Source organism: Phacochoerus africanus, chromosome 2, assembly GCF_016906955.1.
Source record: "Phacochoerus africanus isolate WHEZ1 chromosome 2, ROS_Pafr_v1, whole genome shotgun sequence".
In the NCBI taxonomy this organism is placed as follows: domain Eukaryota; kingdom Metazoa; phylum Chordata; class Mammalia; order Artiodactyla; family Suidae; genus Phacochoerus; species Phacochoerus africanus.
The window spans coordinates 151,160,721-151,168,209 of record NC_062545.1 but is presented as its reverse complement, the minus strand read 5'-3'; positions in this window follow the sequence as shown (position 1 = coordinate 151,168,209).

Genomic DNA, 7,489 nt, shown 5'->3' with positions numbered 1-7,489 from the left:
TGTGGCAATATGACATAATTGGTACCGCTGTGCACAGGTGGAGCTCTGTAACATGAACTATCCTTGTTATATATCAGAATTTACACAATGTATGTTACCTTATAAGGGGGGCAAAGGGACCAAGACCTGGTGGGAAAAATAGCAGAGGTATATAAGGCAACACCCCGCTGCCTTCGGGGCTCAGCCTTTGGATATGAATCTGCTGAGCCAGTGCGGGCACGAATAAACGCTGCTTCCTGTACGAGATTCTGTACGAGAATTCTGCAACAGTGGTCTGCTTTTTCTTCCTGATTTCTCTGAACTCACCTCCTCTGTTCCCCAGTCCTGATCCAGGACTTCTACTGGGGCTCCGTTCCTTTGCTGATCCTGGGGCCACTGCAGATCTAACCCCTGAGCTAGAAAGAGACTTGGCCCAAGTCTGTCTTGATGCTTACTCTGCTTCCTCCCGCTCTCATGGATATGCAGCTTCTTGGACATGAGTGAATTGTCATCAGCCCCTGTTGGTTGGGGAGCCTACCTCACTTCTTGAAGTCAGGGTGGCTCTCCTTTCCCTTCACCCATGGAAGCGTTCCTGTCCTGTTACTGCACAGGAATTGGGCTTCTAGTTTCTTCTGCCTGTTTCTAGCCTGGAAACTTGCTTCAGATCCACTTATTTCTGTTTTTTTTTTTTTTCCCAAAATGATGTTCGCTTTATATTTAAGCTTGGCTAGACATCTTAAAACTTATTTAAGTATGTTTTGGAGGGATAGACAAATAGATCAATAGAAAAAAATGGATAATCCATAAAAAGACGCCCTTCCACCAATGTACACTCAACTGATTTTTCTGAAAATGTATAAAAGTAATTCAGTGAAGGAGTTCCTGTTGTAGCACAATGGGATCGGTGGCATCTCTGGAGCACTGGGGTGCAGGTTTGAGCCTGGGCCCAGCACAGTAGTTAAAGGATCTGGCATTGCCCCAGCTGTAGATTGGGTGGCAACTTTGGCTTGGGTCTTATCCCTGACCTGAGAACTCCACATGCCACAGGGCAGCCAAAGAAGAAAGAAAGGAAAACAAACAAACAAACAAGCAGTTCAGTGGAAGAGATACAAATAGTACTGGAGCAATCGGCTAGCCATAAGCCAAAAAAAAAAAAAAAAAACTCAACCTAAACCTCACATCCTATACAAAATTGATACAAAATTAATCAATGATTTAAATGTAAACTAAAACTGTCAGAAAAAAAGTAAGAGAACATCTTTGTAATATAGGGACAACCAAAAGTTCTTAGACTTGATATCAAAAGCACAACTCAAAAAGAAAAATGGATGAATTGAACTTCATGAAAATTAAAAGCTTTTGTTGTGCTAGTAAGAGGATAAAAGATAATATACAGAATTGGAGAATGAATTTGCAGACCACACATATGGCAAAGGCTAAATATCTAGATTATTTTAAGAACCTCTCAATATTCAGTAGTAAAAGAAGAAAAATCCAACTAGAAAATGGGCAAAAGACATAGACATTTCACCCAAGAGGACATACGGATGGCAGATAAGCACATAAAAATATGCTCAATATCATTAGCCATTAGGGACATACACATTAAAATCACAATGATGTATTATACACCTATCAGAATGGCTAAAATAAAAAATAATGACAACACCAAACACTGATGAAGATCAGGAGAAATGATCGCGCTTTGCTAGTGGGAATGTAAATTGGTATAGCCACTTTGGAGAAACAATTTTTAAAAACACTAACCAAGCAACTGCCATATGACCCAATAATTTCATTCTTGGACATTTATCCTAGAGAAATAAAAATGTATGCTCACAAAACAACCTGTTTGCAAATGTTTTGTTTGTAGCAGTCAGGAAGTAGAGACAACCTGGATGTTCTTAAATGCTGACCGGTTAAGCAGCCTGTGGTACAGCCATGATAAGAAACACAACTCTGCAACAAAAAGGAACAAATCCTCAGATTATTGGATGGATCCGAAGGGCTTTATGCCATGTGAAAACAGTCAATCCCCAAAGTTCACATACCGTGTGATTCTGTTTATGTAACATGATTGAAATGACAAAATTGTAAAAACAGAGATCAGATGAGCGGTTCCTAGGGGTTAGTGATGGGCTGGGGACAGGCAAGAAGCACATGTGACCACAACAGGACAACATGAGGATGCTGGTGGGGAGAGCAAGTCTCTGTATCCTGACCTGGTCAATGTCAGTATCCTAGTTACAATGTTTTACTATAGGTTAACATGAGGATGCGGTGGCAATGGCAAGTGTCTGTATCTTGACTGCATCAATGTCAATATCATAATTATAATGTTTTACTATAAGGTTATAGGATTTTCCCCTCAGAGAACTGGATAAAGGGTGTACAAGGTATCCCTCTGTATATTTCTTTTTTTTTTTTTTTGTCTATTTGTTATTTCTTGGGCCGCTTCTGCGGCATATGAGGTTCCCAGGCTAGGGGTTGAATCGGAGCTGTAGCCACCGGCCTACACCAGAGCCACAGTAACGCGGGATCCGAGCCGCGTCTGCAACCTACACCACAGCTCATGGCAACGCCGGATCGTTAACCCACTGAGCAAGGGCAGGGACCAAACCCGCAACCTCATGGTTCTTAGTCAGATTCGTTAACCACTGCGCCACGATGGGAACTCCCCTTTGTATATTTCAGACACCGAATGTGAATCTGTGATTGCCTAAAGATAAGCAGGCTAATTCAGAATATTTTGTCTATCACTGCTGGGTTTAGAAGAGGAAGAAGAGATGCAAGTGTGAGCTTTCAGTGTCATCTGATTAGAAGCAAGCACATTGGAAAAATACCGTAGTACATCAAATCAATGCCTTTAAAAGAAGGTGTTTAACAGGAACAGTGACCTCTCAGTGGTGAAGAGGGACATGTTTGGCTTCTCAGTGAATTCAGGTTCAACTGCCTGCTCTCTGCTCAGTGCCCTCCATGAAATAATTGGGATACAGATGCCTTTGTAGAGTTTAGAAATATTTCTACATTAGCCCCTAAATACAAAATATCCTTCCCAGACAACAGGTAAAAGTGTGAAAGTAAAAAATGAAATAAGAGCAAACCACTGCTGTGCTGGCTTTTCCTTACAGAATCCAAGCTTTTTGAAGGTGGACTTCCATTCTCCAAATGGGCAAAGAGTACACCGTGCTCTCTCCAAAAAGCTCCTTTCCCCCCGGCTCAGACAATGGTTTGCAGTTGGTGTGCTGTTCGTCTGTGTTGCTCCCTTTGAATTTCAGCACACCAACAAAAATCACCCTTCTTTCTTTTCCTCCCTTTCTATTTTTAACACAAAGAACATTGTATTTTATAAAGAAGCCAAGAAGCATGCTTCTGCTTCCCTTTAATTCCAGGGCTCAGCCGCTACCCCGCTCCAGCGCCATTTCCCATCACAACTTGGATTTAAATATTCTAATCGATTTATTTTAGAAACTCCTCCAGCTCCTGGTGCCATCCCAAGAAACCCCTCCAGTTTTTCCTTTCTTTCTCCTTTTCTCCTCCTCTCCCTCCTCCCTCCTCTTCCTCTTCCTCTCCCCTCCCCCTCTCTCCCTTGCCCCCCCCTTCCTGGGAGACGAGATTTCTTTGTGCTTGGGGTGACTGATTGAATTTTACCTGAGCTAAATTATAGTTGCACATTCTAGTAATTGCAGAGGGCCACACAGAGAAACAAAGCATTGACTGCTGTTGTACTGGGATTTCCCAGATGTATAATTTCAAATTGATATGAAAAAAAGCCTTGCAATGCATTAATAATAGCATAAAATGTAACTCCATTGGCTAAGGGTGAGTGGAGGCTTTATTTCCTTAGCTACAAAACAAGCTATAGACCTCAGGTGACTAGCATTTATTGTTAGAATGGGTTTTCTATTGCATACCTCCTGGAACACAAAATAAGAAAAGATTTATGCTGAATCCGGCCCCATTCACAGCGCTCTGCACCATATACCCAGCAAGCACATGCCCAATGTTAAAGCACCAGCTTGTTATTTTTTCCCGTTTTATTCAGTCCTTCAAAAAGCAGAAGGGGCTTCTGTAATTCAAAAGCACCCGTCCAGTCTCAGGGAAGAAGCAGTCCACACAGGCTATTTCTTTTCTATGGTGTCATTATTCTCTTCCAAGCCTCTGACAAATACCACTCTTGTGACGTCAAAAATAAAAAAAAATTAAAAAAAAGAGAGAGAGAGAGAAAGAAAATCTGAGGAAAGTCATATCGTTTCCTTCGTGGCGGAAGGCACGGGCCCATAGCACCTTATTTTCTCCAAGAGCCTGGTGTGTGTTTATGTATCTATGTGCCTGGCCAAGTGCATTCAAGGCAGAGGAGCAGAAGTTGTGCCTTTGCATCGGGCGCAAGTTATGCGGATGGTGGAACGATGCCGGGCGGTGTGCTTACCCCAACTTAGAGGCTGTTTAAATATGGCCAGAGAACGGATTTCCACATTTCCCTTGCTCTTCACCAACACACAGACTGTTTTACCCACACACACAGAGGTCTCCTGGGGGATCCACAGAGTGGGCCAAAAGCGGAGGCCCCTGGCTGGTTAGAATAGCCGTCGTTCTGGAGTTCTGCAGATGCCGCTGCTTTTCCCTTCCCAACAGCTGTGGTGTAGCCTGATTTTCTCCATTTCTCAGGGGATGACCTTGAGACTCCTAGAGGCTGGGACTCAGAGAGAGGGCAGAGGCTGGATCCAGGGTTCAGGTCAGCTGTGGGGTTCAAGTCCATGAGGGGATGCTGGAGATATAGCATGCTGCTTGTCACCATGGCTACAGTGCTATCCCCACCTCCTCCTGGTCACCCTGCTCTTGACTGGGGACACAGAAGATGCCACGGGTCGTCAGAGGGCATGTCTCTATTGGCCAAGTCTGGGCCGCCTGAGTGTCTCTTCTCTAAGGAAAGGAGGCATGAATGTTTATTTGTATAAAGTGTTACAGCGTTAAGGTGTTCCCGTCGTGGCACAGTAGAAACGAATCCAACTAAGAGCCATGGGGTTGTGGGTTCGATCCCTAGCCTTGCTCAGTGGGTTAAGGATCCCGATTTGCCGTGAACTGTGGTATGGGTTGCAGACGCAGCTTGGATCTGGTGATGCTGTGGCTGTGGTGTAGGCCAGTGGCTCAGCTCCCATTAGACCCCTAGCCTGGGAACCTCCACATACTGCTGGTGCAGCCCTAAAAAAGACAAAAAAAAAAGCTTCACAGCATTAAGAATGGTTCTGGTTTTCCTCTGTGGATGAGATGTGATAGCAGGTGCTCAGGAGCCACTTGGACCTGTATGAGGACTTTGGATGTGGGGCTGGCAGAGAGGGGCTCTGCCATCCTGGTCTTGGCCTATAACCTTGGCTGGAATGGACTCTCTGCCTCCTGGGACTGCTGGTAGCCAAGGCCAAACACCACCTCCTGGGAGAGCCCTCCCTGCTGCCCTGCCCTCACCACACCCTCTGGTGACCACATTCCCACCTAGTGGCCTGTCTCATCTGAGCTTGAATATCTCAGGACAGAGCGAGTACCACATCATCTGAATCCCAGGACTGAACAGACTCTGGCGGACGGCTGACCCTCAGTGAATATTGGAGAAAATGTGCAGAACCCTTTGCAGTCTGTACACACACACCTGCCGGCTCCCATCCCTCTCTCCTGCCATGGGGAAGGGAGGGAGTTCCATGGGGAACAGTGGATTTTTGGTGTTGACGTTGCACCTACTCAAATCCTTACTCTTCCTTTGATTACCTGTGTGTCATCTGGTGAATGACCTTGTCTCGATAACTCTTGGTTTTTCTTTAGATGGTATCTTAGAAACTTGGCGTCTTAAGCAAGGAGTTTATACCCTCAGGGTCTTTTCCGAGTTGTGAAGTAGGCTTCGAGTGTGCTCCAACTCCATGCTTTTGGTGCTATTTTATTCTTTCTCCTCTGGGCTAATCCTCTTTTCTTAAGACTTTCCAAGAAAATACCTACCATGTACACTGAATACAAATTTAAGATTTTGTTTTGCATTTTAAAAATTTCTTTAATTATAGAATGCAAGACTCTTCAACCCTCTCATAAAATGGATTTTCAAGCAGGAGTATGATATGGCGGGTGGGTGTAGAGCCATGTCTTTTTGTTATTTCATTCTAATTTGTAGTAAATTATCTATTCACAGCTGGCTGGCCCAGAGCAGTAAAATTTTATGATTATTGCCCTTCACCCCCAAAGAAAAAGAGGACAGGATCTTCACTTTGTTGGGGAAGGGTTGCAAAATCAACATTTCTTTAGGAGAGGCATACTCTCCAACTTGAAGCTGTCAAAACAAAGATGGCCAATTAAAATCTCCCCTCCCCCACCCCTGCTTCCCCTGGAGTTGTCCTGCGGGTGGAGGTCCTGCAGATCCCAGTCTGGCAGCCAGTCGCCTGGGCTGACCCACCAGCTTTCAATCTCTAATTTCCCTGATTCTAGGCCCTAGTTCATTATCTAGGAAAGCACATTAAAAATAACGGCGAGAAAAGCCCTTCAACACCTCTCACAAATTATAACAGTCGGATGCAATTTGGATTAGATAAAATATATATTTATTTTATGGAACAAACATGCAGACAATAAAATTTTGTTTAACAGTAACCATATTATTCAGTGACTCAGTAATGGAATTCAGAACTTTATTACTGAATATTACGTTCGAGGTAGCATAATGGAACTGATGTAATTCCTCGGTTGTCTTTAGAACTATTTCCCTTCACTCGTAATCATTTATGCTGGTGATTTTAGAGGCTGCTAAGCAGCCTGGGTAGGCATGGGGGCAGCACTAAGGAGAAGGTGGGTTCTCTGGACTGGCCACGTGACAGTGGACAGCCTGGCTCCCTTGGTGAGGCCGGGCTCTGGTGGGGTGCCTGCGTTGCCATCTTCAACCTGACTCTTCAAGCACCTTGAAGCCCCGCAAGCACCAGGGCTTCCTGGTGCAGGGATAATTGGAGTTAGGAGGCTAAGTCGGACCGTGTCTGCCGCACTTGGGAGATAGAGCTGCACGTTTCAGAAAGTCTGGACGCAGCCTGACTCCAGGTTTGCACACAGATTCTTTCCATCTTGGAGCCTGCCATTCCTGCCTCTTGTTATCACATCACAGGGAGGGTCGCCTGTCTTTTGTTAAGAATGAGGAAGGTTTTCTGTTCCTCTCCTTTCCTCTGTCCTATTGGCCCGAATTATACTTCACGCCCATATGACCAAATCCATCACTCAGCTTGGACCAGGTAACATTCACGCTGGGAGTGAGAGTAAGGCTCACTTCCCCGAGGGACAGTCTGCCCGTCAGACAGTGGACACAGGGCTGGTAGGAAGGAGGAGAGATGAGGTGTGAGGACCACCAGGCGTGGCGACTGAGCCGTTACTGCAGCTGACCTGCCTCTAGAGAGGACAGTGAAACTGATGTAGGAGCCGGTGTACCTAACACCAGGTGTGCCAGCATCAAGGCAGGTGTGAAACAGGACAACCAAGAACTCAGTCTGTG